Raw genomic sequence first — 21,032 nt, 5'->3', positions numbered from 1 at the left:
TTGAGAAATACAAGTACCTTTCATTTCCTAAGAGTAGGTTCTCACAGGTTTGTTAGTTAATAAAGCCAGTCAGTAGTGGTATAAAAGGAGGGCTGAAGTCAACCTGTCAAAGCTGTTGGCCCTTCCTAGAGGGAGAGTCAGTGGTCTGAGGAGTGGTTCTGAGTGAAGCAATACAGACTAAAGAGAGAACTGGGAAAGACAACAGAAGAAGCTTGGACATTTTTCCTGTCTAAGAAAAAGCAGAAGAAAATGAGTTGCTGAGACGTTTGCAGATACTTTCTAAGAGAAAATGTATATCTGCTGTATAGCAGTATGCTTAAAGGTACTTTAAGTTGTTTTGTCTTTTCTACATGATTATTTGGGAATACCTAACCTTTTTCTGTTTGTATGTAATTAAACCACATTGTCAAATTTTGATAATGAACAGAAATTATCCACTGTAGACATATTCTGTTTTAAATGTGGGAAAATGGAACAGTCTGTGCTAGTAACAGTAACACTGATATACTTGTAATACTATAACCACTGAAAAGCATGCTACTTATGATACTGTGCCTATAAAATGTGATGAATTGTCTGTTGAGAGTAGTTGAGCCAGCCTTCAGCTGTTGTACCTCTGCAGAGTTAAGTGCAATGTCTAACTATTGTCAGGGAGTTGTAGGGCCTAATGTAGTGAGGTAATATGCTTATGTTTATGAAGACACCATATGTGTATAAAAACAAACCACCTACTAAAACATTTGAAGTCTATATTCATGGAGATAGGAGACTGTAACCCGTTGCTCAAGAAGAAATACAGATCATGTTTGGAAAGGTAGTTCATCCTGTTGTGTTAGGTCGCAATTTAAGACATGATAAGAAAATAGTGGAAGATTTTCCCCACTTCAAAGATTTGTGGAAGCGATGGGAAGAAACTTATTTTGATAGCCCACCTTAACAGTGTTTTAATGGGAACCAACAAGTAAATAAGCCTACAAATACATCTCCATCTAACCTAGGAAAGAAAGTGGGGTAGGGGGCAACCACCAAACACACTCATGCAAGTAAATAAATTTAGCAAATGTCAAGGAATAGTGCTCAAAAACTCTAAAGGTATAATAAATTGGCAAAGGATAGAGATAGATGATGATCTACACCATATAAAGTGCTATGCCAGCATCTACCTATAGCAGAGCACCCTAACCAGTAGAAGGAAGGGAGTTACATAGTAAAATATTTAACCTGAAAGTATTACAAAGCGATGAGCAGAAGTCTCACTCTATTCTGAAAGTATAGGAGAGCAGGGAGTAGAAGTAATTAGCTGAAGTGAACAGAAAGAATCACTCACTGAAAGTGCATTCTGAGGTAATGAGGTGATTAAGTATGGAAAATGTACATTCTAAGCTGAATTCTAAACTTTCTGCTGAACTAAAAGAGAAAACTCCCATCAACATGAAGAACACTATGCAGCAAGAGAGTGTTGAGGAAGAAAGACTTAATAATAAGGACTTTGTTGCTGTAGTAAGAGAGTGAGAAACAGTACTGGTCAGAGCTCTAACTCCATTTCTGTCATGTATTGCAAAAGACTCAATTAAGGAAAGATTTTAGGCAATGGGTATCTATAATTAAGAAAATTAAGTAAAACTGCAAAAAAAAAAATGTTCCCAGAAAGCCTTTATAGAGACACAGCAACATGGAGAAGCAACTTATATAAGAAAAACATGAGAGGCTAGTGTTCATTAACACTGAGATAAAGGGAGAGCAACCTTAAGAAAGAAAGAATGAAAGAAAGAGAAAAGGGAAAAATTAGTGTATACTTAGAGATAAAATAACCTTGAACAGAAGGTTAATGCTATTCCTACTGAGCCAAAATACAGGAACCTTAAGCAGAAGAAAAGAGATTCTGTACATTAGTTTCAGAGAGGAAAAGAAAAGAACTAGGAAAATGGAATAAGGTAGATATAGCAACTTATACTAAAGTATATACTGTTATCAGTTGCCTTTCTTAGGAGAAAAGTTAGATACTGAGATTCCATGTGTAGGTAGGAGAGGAAGGAATGCCTTCTATGTTATGATAGGCTGACCATGATGAAAATTTCATACTTGGCTGACTTCCAAGTAAACTAAATAAACTTAAAAGTCACAATGGAGATAAGACATTGTCAGCAGAGCAATGGAAACTACAACTAAAATTGCAGGGGACATATCTGGACAAATGTCATATCTTACCCATCAAGTTACTAAATGCCTTATTTCATAGATTTAAGTAGGGCAGAGAAGAAATAGTACATCAATTAATAGTGCCTGAACCTTTCAATAACTTAGTGAGGAGGTTAATATATAGTCACATACTAAGAGGACACATTGGAATGGACAAGATTAAAACATAGGATCTTAGCAAGATTTGATTGGCCAGGAATAATGAAAGAAGTTGAAAAAGTCTGTGCTTGATGTCCTGACTGTTAGAAAACAACCGTTCACCTAGGCTAAAAAATCATTTGCTTAAGATGTCTGCTGTCACTGTATTTTGCCAAAATTCAACATAAAGCAGGCTACCAAAAATACAATTACTAGAAAATGGAAATCAAAGTCTAAACCAACTGTAGTAGAAATAGTGAATATAGTAACAGATAAAACAACTGGAATTTGGATCTTTAGAAAAGAGTAGGAGCAAGTTACATCGAAACATGGGAATTGTGGAAGCAATACATGCAGAGGAGGAATAGCTTTACAAGAAGGTAGGATCTGAATGAGCTATGTAATGTCTGACTGACAATGACTGGATATATTGCAAATGATGTGTAATGTTAGCAACTAAAATTATGTCACTATGGTTTGTTTTCGTTTATATACATATATGATTGGCTGTCATAAGTGATAATTTAATAAAGATGTTTCTTGTTTAAAAAAAAAACATTCAACATAAAGCACATATTCCCACTGCAGACACTGGTGAATAGCAAAGTGGTATATATGTCTGTTGAGAGTTCTTTGATGTAGGTAGTGGTCAGTTAATAGATCCCAGACTGTGAAAATAATTTTGACATCTCACAAATTGTGTGGGAGACATTCTGTCAGTACTTGTATTCATAATTGGAAGTCTTAAAGCATGCAGTTCAGCTACTTTATTTTGTTGAGCATTTATAACTAATGTTAAAGAAGTCGGAGCTGCTCTGAGAACACAAATCAGAGCAATTCAAACAAAAAAGTGAAAATGAAAAATAGGTTCCAGGAACTGTGCAAGATGCCTGTGAGTCACACTACTGTCATTCTCTTTACATGGAAATAAAAAAATGATGTCCCTATGTCTGGCAGCTTGCATAAAATGAGGCTGAAATGGATTCTTGGAAAAAATACCAAGGTCACTTTACAGCGGCAGGTTTATTGAGATACAATAATCATCACCACTTATTGATTCTGATCCATTAAAATAGTCAGAGCACAAAGATATAATGAAATAATGGAGATACTGTGGCAACCATTATAATCTATTTATTTATTTATTTATTTATACTTTTTGTTGAGTAGGTTAGTGCCACTAGACCAGTGGTCTGTTTTCATGGCAGATCAAATGTGATATTTATACTTACTAGGTGAAATTTAGCCAAGACACAAGGGGAACTTCTACTACTCGCTGTTGTTGTGAGAGGGACACATTTTGCAAGAACACTTCCTGTTTCCATTCCAGGTACAGAGGCAGCCTGAAGAAATAGGGAGGCAGATGGAGAGAGAAGGAGATAATGGAGTGGTGAAAGAAATGGTGGAGAAAGCAAATATTAGGACTGGAGAATGTGTGGAGGATTCTGAGGAGATGTTTCAAAGAAATCTGTCTGATCAAGATGAGGCAACACATGATGGATATATAATTACAATCCTCCAGTTGGGAGGATTGTAATTATATATCCATCATGTGTTGGATATATAATTACAATCCTCCAGTTGGGAGGGTTGTGGGATGATTTACTTAAATAAATGGTAGTGCACAGTGAGCCAGAAAATGAAGGAGATGTTTCCTGGGGAACATTGTGGAGAAAATACAAAAGTATGCAGAGACAATCATGAAAATTAGTGGTGATATGGGAAAAAAACTTATGTTGAGAAAGTAAAAGAAGACAAAAAGGGTTTAGCAGAAAAGATGTTAGAAGAAAATGAAAAATTGAAGTACATGGTTAGGATTTGAAGTAGATAAGACAAAGAAATGGGTAAGTATGAAGTGTGGGACAATTTAATAGCTCTTTTTGGGTATAAAGGATTGTGAGGTTTATTTGTATTAACAAATAGACATTTTGTGACATTATATTTCAGACTGTAACCCATGGAATCTTTATGTGATTAAAGCATTTAACAGGGGAACAAAAAAGAAAATTCACTTACAATTACAAACACAGGCGGAAAGAGACACTTTGAAAGGAAATTTGAAAACTTTATGCAAATAAGTACTTGACATTGCAAAAGTTTATGACAAAAGGGGTTTATGGCCTGATGGATGGGATTGTAATATTGTTTTAAAATAGAAAGAGAAAAAAATTATGCATATAACAATGATAAATGTAGAGGGGGAATACAGGTGTCAAAAAATATTAGGGCTACCCAAAACATTTTTTGTATGGAAAAGAAGGGCATTTGAATAGTAACTCTGACAAAAGAAAATGTTATATTTGTGGGGAAATGGGACATTATGCAAAACATGTGAATTGAAGTGTTATAAATATAACAAAATTGGACATTTATGGATGGATTGTAAAAATGAAAATAAGAGTAAAGAAAAAGAAAAAAAAAAGAAAGAGAAGAAAACGAACAAAGAGAAGAAATTTTGTAAGTAGTAGAAATAGAAGAAAAATTAGATGTGATAAAATAAAGAGGACATAGAAGAAGGTTCTGAAATAAGCAATGAAGAAGACATAAATTGAGAGGCAGTAAAAGAAAAAAGAATTCCATTGGTAAAAGGGTAATAGAAAAATAAAATGTAAAGGTATTAGTACAAAAAAAGGAAGTGGATGAAAAAATATATACAGCTAATTATTGGGGGCTGGCATAATGTTTAAAGTATCTAATTCACAGACACAATGTACAGTATTTTATTCTCATCTTTGGCAGAGAAATTGGCTAGGCTTAAAATGGCCTGCTAAGAAATTTAGTTTAGCAATTAGCCATGGACTTATGAAACCATGCATCTAAGGAAAAGGGAAAATGAAAATTTTAGAGTGCTTTCTGTAAATGTGAATAGTATTAAGACTAGAATAAGATGAATGGGGATTTTGGTGTGGTGAAATACATGTGATGTAGATGTAATTATATTAGAAAATACAATATTTTTAATAAATGAAGAAAGATTACAGACAGAAAAACTATGGAGAGGAAAGATAATCTGGAATCTGTGAAATGGGAGATGTTCTGGAATAGCTGTAGTCTGTAGAAATGCAGCAAATATATTAGATGTGACTTTAGCAAACATGAGAAGATTAACAAATGTAAATTTAAAATAGAAAGAAAGACCAAGTATATAGAATTATAACATTATATGCTTATACTAATTGTAAAGAAAGGGAAAGCTTATTTCATCAGATTTTAGACTATGTAGCAATAAATATGAATATTATAAGAACAGAAGACTTTAATTGTGATTTAAGAGACAAGCACAAAAATAAAGGAAATGATAACAGAAAACTGTTAGAAGTTATAAGGGTATGTACAGAACTGAGATAGATTATTTTTATAGGATCAGAAGGTTTAGTTATAGGAGAAGGGGAAGTAATTGAAACATGATTTTCTGAACATCTTGCAATATGGATAAAGATAAAGGAAAATAAGAAATATATAAAAATAGGCAAAGGACTAAAAAGGATAAACGAAAAAGCATGGAATAAAGAAGGAGAGATACTAGAAATAAAGTTATGGAACAATCATATTCATAGATTAGTACTAGATTAATTGCCCTTGCAAGCTATTTTAAACCTAGCCAATTATCCCTTGTAAGACTCAAACCCTGCACCTTGTGTTTGTAAGGCAAACACCTTACCCATTAGGCCACCCTCCTAACCACCTTTACAATGAGAACATTTTAATGGTATGTATGGTGGATGATATTTAAAGAAAAATATAAATAATGCTTTTTCACAGTGGTAATTTGATGTGAGAAAAGTATTGAAACAAAAATATACAAGAACATATAATAATGCATTGGAAGATTTAGAACATAATGGTATAAAGTACTTTGACAAAGAAAAAGAATTATATAACAGAAATCAAGAAAAGTACAAAAATTGTTATATAAGCAAATATATTATTACAAGGAAAAGAGAAGAAGTATCAAGTTACTTAAGCTGATTAGTAAAGGAAGATGGTAGCATACGGAGAAAAAAAATGTAGAGGTAGAAATGGAAGGAAATCAGGAAAAGATTATGAACAATGTAGTACAAGAAATGTTAAAAGAAAAAAGAAGGCAGTGAAAAAAAGGAAAGTAAACAAGTTAACAGAAAAAGAGAAAAGAGATGTGAAAAAGGAGATTTCTTTAAATGAGTTAGATAAATTATTAGGACAAGTAAATATAGATTTGGCTGCAGGACTAGATGGAATAAGGTATGAAATGTATAGAAATTTAAGGAAGTGTAAAAATATATTTTTAAAGATTTTGAATGAATGGTTAAATGAAGGTTTTATGTATAAAGAATTATGTAGTGGAATACTTAAATTCAAATGGAAGAAGGAAGACAGAAGACAATTAAAGCATGGAGACCGATGATATTGAATAATAATGATTATAAGATTTTTATGAAAATACAAAATAGATTTGAAACTAAAATGGAAACTATTACGGAAGATAGTACATATAGTATAAAGGGGAAGAGTTGTCAAGAGGTATTAACAATAGAGACTTTTTGGGATATTATGGATAGAAATGAAGAAGGGAAAATCATGGTAGGAGATCTTAATAAGGCATTGAATACAATTGGACATAAAATCTTATGGGTAATAATTAAAGAATATAATATAAGTGAGAAAGTTAGGAAATTATTTGTGTCAGCATATAATAATAATAAAGTAAAAATATTTGTAAATGACTGGTTAAGCTAAGAGGTACATATGAAGAGTGGTGTAAGGCATGGATATCCAATGAGTTGTTTATGCTTTGCATTAGTTATGAATGTGATAGTATGTGAAATAAATTACAAAAGGAAGGAGGTGGGGTATATAACACTTACAGGGTTATATACATGATGACATTATAATAATTACAAACATTAAATTTAGGAAAAAATAAGTAATAATTTATACAAATGAGTGTGTAGATGTGATAGGGATGGCTTAAAATGAAGAGAAAAGTAAAGGCTTAGGTGATTTAGTAAAGACAGAGGGTATATATTTTACAGTGAATTAAATTTCTGTGTTAGGTATAAAATTTGGGGAAATATGTAAGTAAAATTCAATGTGAAAAAAACAAACATGTCATATGAATTATTCATAAAAAGGCTTATTTAATAAATCCAGTACTGGTGTGAAAAACAACATATTTAGCAAGTGTATTTATGTTGCCAAACATATTTGAAAAGGAACTGTTGCAGATTTTATTTTTTTTTTATTTTGGGGGGGGTTCTAGATTAAACCCAGTGAAAAGAGGAGTGCTGTATGTAAATAAAGAGGAAGGAGTTTTAGGGTTAATTAACTCAGTCATATATGATGCTTCTTAAATTTGTACAAAGTGTTAAAGCGGCTAAATGAAAAAAAAATGTGAAAATTAGTAGTAAAACTGTACTTATATAAATATAAGTATGATACCTATTGGGGTATGGTGAAAAAAGTGTAAAAAAGAAAAAGGTATAAATGAAGAAATAAAATGCTACCAAGGAAAATATTTTTTTGTGGAAAATAATTGATATAGAAAAACATAAAAAAGTATGCTATAAGAATTTAATGATAAACCATTACTATGTAAAACCAATGGAAAAATCTAACAGATGAAAAAAATTAAAGCTATAAAAATAAGAAACAAATGCTGTAATCAGAAAGTAGAACATCAAGATATTTTGTGGTGACAGGGAATAGGTAAATTGCTAATAAAAGGAAATATGCCATATAAAAAGAAAAGTGATAGAATATGTTTACATTGTCAAGAAGAAGAAGAAACAACAAATATGTTTATATTCTCAAGAAGAAACAACAGATCATGTGTTTTTGAAATGGAAAAAGGTAAAATGTTATGGGGAAACTATGTGAAGATGATTTTTCAAAGATATAAAAAGTGGATAAAATAAACATGGATACAAATTAAATATGGATATTATAAGGTAAGAAGTAAAAACTATATTTATTTTATTTATTTATTTTACATTTGTTTACCGGGAAAGTCCGACTGGAACTAGGTCCATTTACAGCGGAGGCCCAGGGAGAAAAGCTCCACAACAACAATTTTATACAGTGTTATATATACAATCAAAAAATATTTCATACAATAGATCTTTCCAGGCAGGTTTACATTACACAAAGAGGACCCTGAATTTTGGTTATTTGGGAAGGAAAAGAAAACAAGAGATATACTCATTGTCTGATGCAAAGTGACATCACAGAAGGCAATATAGTAGCAAAAAGTAGCTGAAAGTAGTCCTATTCTAGGAGTTTTTGAAGTACTGAGTATTAGGCATAGTGAGCAGTGATAGAAAGGAGAATAGAATTAATGGAGGAGATTAGGAAAGCATTTATGTAAGGCAAGGACAGAGCCATGACTGCAAGAGGTGTGGCTTAAGTGATTTTTTGAACAGTGAAATAGATGTTGCTGAGGATATATTTTAGGGGAGCTTATTCCATTCCTTAGCGATGGTATGAGAGAAGAGGGCTTTCCCTGCAGTGTTGTTGGCTTTGGATATACAGAGCAGGGTCTTGTCTGATGAGCGTAGAGGATGGTTTGCTGAGTATTGGTTTAGTAGCTGGTTTAGGGCTGGCATTTTGTGGGGATTCTTTAGTATGTTGAAGGTGAGCACTAGTTGGTGATACTTAATTAGCTGAGGGAGTTCTAACCATTGTAGGTGTTTTAAGGCAAGACAGTGATGACTTCTAAAAGTGGAGTTATTGGCAAATTTTGCACTCTTATTGTAGCATGATTCTAGTTTGTCTAGGTCTGTTTTCCTGATGTGAATTAGGACTGGTGATGCATATAGTAGGGTAGACAAGAGGTGGGTTTGGGCTAGGGTGATTTGTGCTTGGTCTGATAGGAACTGTTTGTGTTTGTATAAAGTTCCTATTTTTTTATGAACCTTTTTAATGGTTTGAGAGATGTGGACATTGAAGTTAAGATCCTGATCTATTTCAACACTGACTAGCTTAGTATGGGGGGAGGGAGAGATTAATGTGCCATTGTTGGAGGTGATGGTGAAAGAAAGAGGTGTGGTTTTGTATTTGTTGGGGGTGAATAGAAGTAATTTGGTCTTCTTGGAGTTTAGAATAAGGTGGATATCAGTAATCCATTATTCTACAGAGCAGAAGGATTCTTGGGTAAGTTTCTGAAGAGTGGTTATGGTTGAGGCTGAGCAGATTACGGTTGAGTCATCTGCGTACTGTATAAGTAATGCATGCAGGGTGGAGGTATGTAGTTTGTTGGTGAAAATGGCAAATAGTAAAGGACCTAGTATTGATCCTTGTGGAACGCCTACAGTAGTTGGTAGTAGTGGTGATAGTATGCATTGCCATTTTACTGACTGTTTTCTATCAGAGAGATAGGTTTTGAACCAGGAAGTAGCAGAGGGGGCAAAGGAGATGGCGGTTAGAGTGTCTATAAGTAGGTTGTGTGAGACCATGTCAAATGCCTTAGATAGATCTAAGAAAATGTCTGATACAACGTTGTTGTTTCTAAGTTGATTAATCTGGTTGATAAAGGAGAGAAGAGCAGTAGTTGTACTATGGTTTGGGCGGAATCCATGCTGTGTGAAGGAGAGGAGATTATGTGAGGTTAAGAAGTGCATCACCTGGGTGTGAATGCATCTCTCCAGGAGTTTAGAAAGGGGGGATAGGATAGCAATGGGGCAGTAGTTTGATAGTTCATAGGAGTTACCTCCTTTGTGTAGGGGTATTATGTATGACACTTTCCATAGTTGGGGATGTAGGCTTCCTGTATGGAGCATTTTATAAGAAGTGAGATGGGGCAGGCTAGGGATTCTGTGGCTAATTTTAGGAAAGTAGTGGGTAGGCCATCTGCTGCGAGAGTGGTGGGTTTAGGTTTTGAGAGTTATTTTTTTACTGTGGAGGTTGGTATGGGTGAGAGGGTAAAGGGGGTATATTATTGTGATCTATAGTTGGGGTGAGTATGGGGTTATTGTTGGATAGCTGGGTAGATGATGATAGAATAGAGTCTGTGAAGTGATCTTTAAACTGGGAAGCTATGCTGTCATTATCATTGTTGGTGTTGGGAGCTGGGGTTGTAGTTTGGCTGGGTTTTAGAAGGGAATTTAAAGCCTGCCAGAACTTTTTGGGGTTTTTGGAATGTTTGTTTTGGATCCCTAGGAAGTAGTTCTGTTTGTCCATTTTTATTTGTTTTTTGGCCTGATTCCGAAGTTGTTGATATATTTGTTTATCTTGGTTGGTGTTATTCTTTTTCCAGTTCTTCCAGGCATTATCTCTGTTTTTTAGTAGTACTTTTGCTGTCCAATTTAGCCAAAGGGCATAGTTAACCTTAGTTCTATGTTTCCTGATGGGAGCTAGTATGTTTAGCACTTTCATAAAAGTATTATTGAAATATTCAACTGCCTGGTCTAATGGTAGGGTTTGTAGTGGGTGCCAGTTACTTTGTTGTAGCATACTGTTAAGGATTTGTGGATTTACCTTGTGCTCATTTCTGGTCTCCTTATATAGTATAGGTTTGGGTATGTTTACTTGTCTATGAAGGAGGAAAGTGGGGCAGTGGTCACTCAGTATATCAGGTAGGCAGCCCACATGATTATTTTCTTTGGGGAGGTTAACTAAAGTCCAATCGAGAATGGAGAGTTTATTGAATCTTTTGTCAACTCTGGTGGGTTCTTGGATTAATTGTAAGAATCCAAATAAGTTTATATGGTTTGCAGGATTGTTGGTATTGCAGGCTAGCCAGTCTAGGTTTAGGTCTCCTAGCAGGATGGTTTCTTGGGGCAGGTTGATTGTAGACCATTGCAACATATCCTCTATTATAGGTGAGTTATTTCCTGGAGGAACATAACTGCAGAGGATGTTGATTCTCTTTTTGTTTTTGAGGGAGATAATGGAGCCTAATTGTTCGGAGTTGCCAAAAATGGGAAGTGGGGTTTTAAGGGGTTGGAGGTTAAGTGTGTTTTTAAATAAGATTGCAACTCTGCCACCCTTTTTGGTATTTCTGTCTTGTCTTAGAATGTTATAACCAGGGGGGAGAATTTCTTCATTTTGGGTGGTGGGTTTTAGCCAGGTTTCAGTTATGGTTAGTATATCTGGTGAGTAGTGGGCTATGAATGCATGTAAGTCCTGTAGTTTGTTGGATATATTTCTTGAGTTTAGGTTAATAATAAGTAGGTCTGTTTCCTGTTTGTGGAAGAGACTTTCATAGCTTGGACCTTGGTTTGGGTGTATGCCTCCTGAGATTAGTAGCCATCTTTTGAAGAATAACTTGAGTTTGATGGCATGAGCTAGGTCTGTATGATTTCTAGCTGCTGTTATTCTATGGGGAGATAATGTGGTGTGTGGTTTGTGTATATAATATAATGAGCTACTATTAAATAGTGTGGGGCAGATTATAATGTTTGTATGTGTATGTATGTGTAGGTATGTGTTATGTGGAAGGTAGTGTTTAATGGTATGATAGCATGTATGGATGTGGTGTAGGCTAGAGTAGTGAGAGTTAGTAGTAGTAGTGGTACTATGCCTTGCATGATATGTCAGGGATTAGTAGAGGAGATGGATGTATGTAGAAGGGTGTGGTAAGAGAGTGGGAGTGGATATGGCAATTGAGGGAAGGTGATAGGTTGTGGAAGTAGGAGGGTGTGGTGTGGGAGTGGATATGGAAATTGAGGGAAGGTGATATGTTGTAGAAGTAGGAGGGTGTGGTATGAGAGTGGGAGTGGATATGGCTATTGAGGGAAGGTGATAGGTTGCTTCTTTTGTTGTTTTATGCTACCCGAGAGACTTTTTTGAGCAGTTTTCTTTGGTATTTAGATTTGCATATCTATAATATTTGTGCATTTGTAAATATTTATAAATATGCAAATATGTTGTAAATGAGAGTTCTTTTTGTATATAAATAAAGGACCCCTAATTTGTCAAGTAAGGGCTGTGGGATCTTTTCCATCAACCAAAGGTTCTTGATTGTACCGTCACCAAAGTTAATTTTATTCCAAACAATAAGCAATTTTGTTCCTTAGTCAGGAACCTCATCAGAGTATCCTATATTAAAATAATAGACAACATTTTTTTATGTCATATGGGTTATATGGAATGAAAGAATAAATGAAATCATGTTTAATGGTAAATGGATTTTAGCAACAATATTAAGTAAAATCAGATGGTGGTTATAGAAAAAGGAGGCGGTGTCTAATAGGGATGAAAATTTAGCATGATTGTAAAGGAAATTATGAAAGTGTATAAATAGATTTATATATCTAACTAAGCAAAAACTATCACACCAAATGCAGCAAACTGGAAGAACAGAACCACCAAATGTAGCAAAATCTTATATACAAAAAGAACTATCATTTACAACATATTTGCATATTTATAAATCTTTACAAATGCACAAATATTATAGATATACAAATCTAAATACCAAAGAAAACTGCTCAAAAAAGCCTCTCGGGTAGCATAAAACAACAAGAAGCAAAAACAACCACACCAAATGCAACAAACTGGAAGAACAAAACCCCCAAGTGTAGTAAAATCTTTTTAATCCACAAAGGTTGCGCACTTTTGGCTGTTAACTTTTTTATTCTTGGTCTAATGAAGACTAACAGTCGAAAGTGCTCAACCTTTGTGGATTAAAAAGATTTTACTACATTTGGTGGTTCTGTTCTTCCAGTTTGCTGTATTTGGTGTGGTCGTTTTTGCTTCTTGTTGTTTTATGCTACCCAAGAGGCTTTTTTGAGCAGTTTTCTTTGGTATTTAGATTTGTATATCTATAATATTTGTGCATTTGTAAATATTTATCAATATGCAAATATGTTGTAAATGAGAGTTCTTTTTGTATATAAATAAAGGACCCCTAATTTGTCAGGTAAGGGCTGTGGGATCTTTTCCATCAACCAAAGGTTCTTGATTGTACTGTCACCAAAGTTAATTTTATTCCAAACAATAAGCAATTTTGTTCCTTAGTCAGGAACCACATCAGAGTATCCAATACTACCATCATACTGAATTTAAAAAGATAATCAATCAATCAGTGAATAAAATCATGAATAATTAATCAGTCATTTAAAATAATTCTATGAGGAATCTAATAAAAATATAAATAACCACTTCATAATACATACAAAACATTAAATAATGTGATGATATTCAAACCTATCAAACCAAAATCAGTAATCAATAAGGTAAGACTCTCATCTTCAAAACACTTATTATAGAAATTACATCTATCAAACCAGGATTGTTGATTGCATTTAGTCATAACTGCCAGACCATTCCCTGGTATTCCAACAAATCATTAGTGTCACCCCCATTTTGTCTTTGTTACATATAATCAATAATAAAAAACACAATTTTTTTAAGGTTGGAAAACATTGTTGAATGCCCAAAATAATGCATTAGTATGGTTGCATTTTTTAATATCATACAGATGTTCATGTAATCTGTCCTTAAGCTTCCTGTTAGTCTTTCCAACATAGAAAGAGGGACAGGAAATGTCTGTCACAATATATGCAACACTTTTTGAATCACAATCCCCCCCTACAGGGACATGGACAAGTTCTGTCAATGCCAGGCTTTGATTGTACAATTAGAAGGGTGGTGTACATAAGCCTATGTGATGATTGTGATGCCTTTTACGTGGGCAAAACTGAAGAAAAGCTGGCCAAACATATTTATGAACATTATTATGATCTAAAAAGAGGAAATGAAAATAATGCACTGTACAAACATTTCATTGCTTGCACAGGTGATAGAAACTTTAAATTTGCAGTGTTAAGAACAAATTATAGAAAAACCATGTGGGGTTCCACAGGAAATTTTAATAGAGTATACAGAATTACAGTGACAACTTAGGGTGAAAATGGACACTCCACCAGGTTTAAATGACAATATATTGATAAGTAGTGTGCTTAAGTTAAGAGCAGCTAAACTTTAATAGAATATTTTGTTAAATTTCAAAAAAAATTGTACACTTACATTTATCTATCTATCTATCTATCTATCTATCTATAGATATATCTTTTTGATATTTGTAAGTTATTTAGATATGGATAATATTTCTTGGTAAAAAAAAAGTTTTGATTTTATATTCATATTTTTATATAAAAAAGTTTAGTGATTTTGAGTTTTCATATATTATTCCTGTACCCCCAGATAAAAATCCAAAAATAGATGACTGTATCTTTAAAAATGCATTTCATTTTTGATTTTGAATAGTTGATTAGATTAGTGAATTTAAATAATTAATTAGAAGTATCACATGGTTTTAACATATAAATGTAGGAGAAGATTTTATTTCATTAAGTTCTGATGAAGTCCTGGGTTGAAAGGATGAAAGCACTTAACTATTTATAATAAAATTCTTTACAATATATCATTGTTTTTCATTTGGCTGAACTTTGCTCTTTGCTGTGTATGGAAGAATCCTTTGTGTTTGATCGTTAAAACATTACTTTATAGTTTTATTTCCACATACTCAGTTTTTCAACCATTAGAAGGTCTCTGGAGAAACAATTCAAGTTGCAAATATTCAATGCCGGAGATGGACAAGCCAAGCACCCCCCCCCCAAAAAAAAAAAAAAAAACAAGCAACTCCAGTCAATATCAAGTAATCAAGCAATATAGGTCAGAGCAGGCTTGTAACATCATGAATACCATATGATTTGACATTACCATAATGTCCATAGTACCAACAAACAAAAGAAACTATAGCCATAGTCAACCTTCCATCTTCAAACTGCAATGTGCAAGATAGTGTACTATTGTCTCTTAGACATACCCAAAAGAACACTATCACATTAATAAGATCTCTCTTCGTGACAGTAACTGGAGAAAAATCCTTCTCAAAGACAGGACGAGCCACCTGATATCACCTCCCCACAGATCTAAAAGATATTTAATAATTCTCTGAATTCAAAAGATTTTTAAAGGCATACCTGCAAAAATAAGCAGATTGCACCTGATTTCAAGACATGGGCTGATATAGTAATAGCCACTGATGTTTTAACTGCAATAGGGAAATGTACATTACTTACATTACTCTGGACAAATAAAACTTTCATTATATGTAACTTGTAAATATTAATTCTCCATGTATATGTATGGTAAATTCTTCACTCCTTCTGTATATTATTTGGTATTATTTACTACTGTTTAATACTTCTCTTGTAAAGTATTTCTTGAACATCAGTTGCACCCAGGTCATGACTGAAAAGGGTCAGTAGACCAACTCACCCACCCGGTTAGCAAAAGAAAATAAATAAAATAAAAATGTGGAACAAAATAGTAAAATGTGACACATTTAGTAACAATTAATAAGGAAGCTCACACCATGGCTATATTGTTTATTTTAAATTCTTTGATACCACCAGTCTGTCTCTGCATGCCAGAGCAGTCACTTGGTTACAACATAAACTTTTCCTTTTCCACTATTTATAAGACAAAAAGGTTGTACTGCACTTGTAATATATCGTGTTTTACCAAACACCCAGCTCTTCAAATATTAGAGACTTGTAAGTTGAAAAAGTCCAGGACCCCTCCCCACCCACACACACAGACAAATAAACTCATTATTTTCATATTCTCTCTTAGTATCTTTTGCATCTTTAGTTACAAATTCTCAGTGATAAACTACTTTATAGGTTCATAGGTTCATAGGTTCATACTAGGCTATCTGCCCTAGGGCATTTATAAGCCTAGCCAGAATGTGTTTGGCTTTCGCCACCCATTTTAAATTTATTTTGCTATGCCCTTTTTTGAGGTTAGTATACTGTGCCTCTGTCTAACAGTGAAACAGAAGTGATACCCGGGGTACACCTACGATCTCCCATCCACTCATCAAGATTCCTCTTGAAGAGAGTCAATGAGGGACTCTGCCTAACCTGGACTGGGATTTTATTCCAGAGTGAAGGGAGCCTCTGGGTTATGAATCTGTCCCTCCAGCATGTCCTATTTATTTCAGTGCTGAGGTTCAAGTCTCTCGAGCGTGTAGCTCGATGGGATTTGGATTTTCTGAGGTGCAGCATGTCCATTAATTCTGGGTTGGACATGGCTTTATACGTCAGGCACAGATCGCCTCTGAACAGGCGGTATGCCACTGAGTAGAGCTGGAGTTTCTTTAACCAGGCAGCATATGGCATCTGTTTGAGCCCTTTGATCCTCTTGGTGAGGTACTTTTGGGGTCTTTCCAGTTGCTGCAGGTGTCTGGTAAGGTACATCCCAAGCATTGTACTCAATTATGGGCCTGATGAGGGATGAGTAAAGAGGCATGATGACCTCCCCTGATCTAGATGTGAATCCCTTCATGATTAGGTGGGCTATATAAAATGTTTTTCTAACCTCTTTGGCCACGTGGTTGTCAAATGAGAGATTGCTATCAACTTGGGTCCCCAGGTCCCTAATTACTTCTTCTGTACTTAATGAATTACCACCTATGGGGTAATTTGTGGGCACTTTGTTTTTGCCAAAGGGGATGACTATACACTTTTTGGCATTTAGCTTGAGGCCATGGCTCTGGCACCAGTTGTCTGTTTCTATGAGGCCCTTTTGGAGGATGCTTGTGTCGGCTGGAGAGTCGATTATGGCGCCCAGTTTGCAGTCATCTGCGAACTTGGTCAGCCACAGTCCTTCCGTGTTGGCCTGTACCTCTGAGAAATATATACCAAACAAGAGAGGTCCCAGGACTGAGCCTTGTGGGACACCACTTGTAACTGGTTTGGAGTCTGACATGGCTCCAGCAATTCTAACCATGTGGGTTCTGTCCTTGAGCCAGTTTGCAATCCATCTAGTGACATAGGGGTTTATATTTAAGCTGGTGAGCTTATCTATAATGCCCGAGTGGGGTATTGTATCGAAGGCTTTTGCGAGGTCCAGGTAGGCTGTGTGGACCACCTTCCCCTCGTCAATGGCCTTGGTGACTGTTTCAAAGAAATCAACCAGGTTTAAGAGGCAGGATCTGCCCTTAACAAAGCCGAACTGGGTAGGATCCAGTGTTTGTAGGTCCCCAATATCTTTATTTATGAGGTCCATGATGATCCTTTCCATAGCTTTGCAGACCAAGCTAGTCAGGCTTATGGGGCGATAGTTTCCAGGATCCGTTGAGGCACCACCTTTATGGAGAGGGACCACTGTTTCTGCACGCCACTCTATGCGCACATATCCTGTAGTAAGGCTGAGATTGAACACTAGTTTCACGTTTGGGTTTAGCTGTTCTTGGAGTTCATGTAGGGCGCAGCCGGGACACCATCTGGTCCCATTGATGCTGTGTTTTTGCTTTGGAGAGGCGGCTCTTACCTGAGCATCTGAGATGTCAGGGGCAGCACTCTGCTGGGATAGATATTTGCCCTTTGGTGGGGAGGGGAGAAGTTTGTGCTGAACCTGTCAGCTAGGATGATGGCAATGTCTGTGGGTTCGTGGTATTTTTTGTCATTTTGGACTAATTCTGACCATATCTGGGAATTACCACCCAGGTTCCTAACATAACTAAAGAAAGCCTTATGATTATCCTTAGTGTCCTGTGCAATTTTTCTCTCGAAGCTGGCCTTAGACAATTTTATGTGTGCCCGTAGTTTTTGCTAATACTGATCAGTGATGCCTTCCCTTTTGGGATTTTGCTCTATCATTTAGTAGCTTCCTCCTTCTATTGTATAGTTTGTTTATGGCTGGGGTCCACCAGACAGGATGTCTGCCTTTGGAGGATTGGGTCTTGGTTTTATTTGGGATTGCATGATCCATGCATTCCTGAAGGTGTTCATAGAATGCGTTTATAAAGGATTCTGCGGTCTGGGCGATTTTCCACAGGCCGGGGCTTTGAAGGATTCCACCTCGGTTTTGAGGAGTGTGAAATTTGCTTTAGAGAAGTTTTTCACTGTGGTTTTCTGGGCAGGGGTGGGGTCGGGATGTGAATATCCAGTGAGATTAGTTTATGGTCTGATCTTACCAGTGAGGGATACACTTCTGGTCTGGAGCATAGAGTCCCCATGTTGGTGATGATCAGGTCCAGTATGTTTTCCCCTCTTGTGGGAGTGGTAACAAGTTGTTCCATAGCATTTGAGTTTATAAATTCTACGAACCTTTGGGCTAGGGTGTTGGAGCTAGAGTAATGCTCCCAGTCTATGTTTGGGTAGTTGAAGTCGCCCAATATAATGGTGTTTGGGGAGACCTTCATATTTTCCAGTGTTCTCAGGAAGGCCGAGTGGGGTTCCTGGGTTTGGGAGGATGGTCTGTAGCAGGCTATAAACTGGAAGGCAGTTTTACCCACTGTTAGTTGCACATGAATAGTCTCTGATGCTTCGTGCTTTGCCACCAACCTGGAGGTGTGGGTATCTTTGATGAATATCGATACTCCCCCTCTTTTTGTGGTTCGGTCCAAGTTTTGGGGCCGAAAAGCATGGTATGAGGTATAACCTGGTAGTGCTGGGGTGCTCTCAGGAGCCCTGAACCAGGTTTCTGTTACTGCACAGATATCGATGTTCTCCATGCTAAGGAGAGTTTCGAGTGCGTGCATCTTGAGGTTTAGACTTCTGGTGTTGAGTAGCATTACTCTTAGTTTCTTATCCCTTGTGATACCTATGGAGGTGGGTTTGTCTTTTGAGCCTTGCCTAAAAAGGCACTATGGGGTAGCAAGAGCCTTTGCCAATATCCGAAAGCCCAGGGTGACAGGTGCAAGCCGTCCCTAGCGAAGCATCGTGGCTTGTCGAGCATATCATCCCAAGCTGACAGGCATTGGATCCCCTTTGAATGACACCAGTACTTAAGCCAATTGTTGAAATTGATCATCTTGTCTTCATATTGTGGCATCATTCTTGGTGAGGGTAAGATGCTACTCAAGGTCAGGGTCATACCGGCCTGGGCTACATGCTCAGAGAGCTCCTTTATGTCTCTTTTCATGTAGTCCAGGGAGGTATGTCTCAGGTCATTCACACCAGCATGGACAATGACTGAGTCATATTTGTACTTGCCTTGGAGTGACATGAGTGCTTGTGTTATGTGGCGGATCCTAGCGCCGACAGGCTGCTCACCGTGACCCTCTCCTTGTTCAGCCTGGTGAGCGGGACGTCAGTGTGCCTGATGATAGAGTCACCTATTACAAGTGTATCAGGTGTGTTGTTTAGTCTTAAGGGCTGTGACTGTTTGGCACACTGGCTTTGTGAGATATGTGTTGCACGTGTTTTGTTTTGGGGTAGCGGCTGCTTGGGTGTCTGCTTTGGAGGTCTCTGCTGCTTCGGCAGATCTTTATTTAGAGCCTCGAGTATGTTTTGTGTGATTATGTGTTTGGTTTGCTGTCGTGGTAGATCTATGTGAGACTGGAATTGTAGTGAGTGTGGTTTCCTTCTCCTCCTGACTGGTTTTGCCAGTACTGAGTTGAGAGAGCTTAGCCTCCAGTTTGGCTATATGGTTGCATCTCTCACATGTGTTGGAATTTGTTGGGAGGAGGAGAGGGTTGTCTGTGTACATGAGGCAGTTGTAACATTGCCTCAAGATTCCCAGATTCACCAGCTGGACCAGAGAGGAGATTGACAACTGACCTTTGGACATGCTAAAATAATACTGGGAATTCCTTAATAATTGAAAACCAGGGCCAGTGGGGAGTGAGGGTGTAGTGCTTTTAATTTTTAGTGCTGACTTATATAATTGCTTTAGTGAGCAAGTGCCAGGTAACTTAAGTGCAATGTGTTACAGGTAACTTAAATGCAAAAATGACAAACAGTAACTTTTTTTCAAGTGAAACAAGGAAATAAGTACAGTAAGCAATGCAGATATCACTAGTGATCCACAGAAGCTGAGAAGCGTATTAGGTGGAATTAGCGTTCCAGGGAAATAACAAGCAAACAAACAACAAGCATATAAACAAAGCTAGATTCAGCAGGCCTGGATCTAGTCTATGCTACAGCAAACAAGGTGTTCCAATTTCAGTAAGATACAGTTCAAATATTCAGGCACTATAAACCTTTAACCAGAAATTCCCAGCTCAGAAGGGCAGAGTCCAGCCTCTTCTCCCACAAGAGTGCAGACCACAAACCTTCTTAATTTAAAATAACTGGCCTGAAGCCCAAGTGCTTAAACCAGAACTAATACACTTTAAGAATAACAGACACTGGGCTCTCAATCAGCAGTTCCCAACTTAGAAGGATGAAAGCTACCTGTCCTGCCACCACAGTGCATGCCACAAACCTTCCTAATGTAAAACAACTGGTCTGAAGCCCAAGTGCTTAATCCAAAAGACTTAGAATGATAGCTACACTTTAATCAAGTTACTACCAAGCAGTAATAAATACAATTGAACACTTTAGAGAATGCCTGGATTAGTGCTCAAGTTACACAAACAAAGCTAGATCCAGCAGGCCCGAATCCAGTCTATGCCACAGCAAACAAGGCGCACCAACTTCAGTAAGAAGCAGTTCAGATATGCATGCACTATAAGCCTTCAACCAGAAATTCCCAGCTCAGAAGGGCAGAGTCCAGCCTCTCCTCCCACAAGAGTGCAGACCACAAACCCTCTTAATGTAAAATAACTGGCCTGAAAGCCCAAGTGCTTAAACCAAAATTAATACACTTTTAGAATAACAGACACTGAGCCCTCAATCAGCAGTTCCCAGCCTAGAAGGATGTAAGCTACCTGTTCTGCCACTACAGTGCAGACCACAAACCCTCTCAGTGCAAAACAACTCGTCCGAAGCCCAAGTGTTTAAACCAAAAGGCTTAGAATGAGTTACACCAAGCAGTAA

The sequence above is a fragment of the Protopterus annectens genome, chromosome 7.part1, assembly GCF_019279795.1.
Source record: "Protopterus annectens isolate FY-2018-M chromosome 7.part1, PAN1.0, whole genome shotgun sequence".
NCBI classification, from domain to species: domain Eukaryota; kingdom Metazoa; phylum Chordata; order Ceratodontiformes; family Protopteridae; genus Protopterus; species Protopterus annectens.
The sequence above is the reverse complement of the archived record's forward strand: the minus strand, read 5'-3'. Positions refer to the sequence as shown.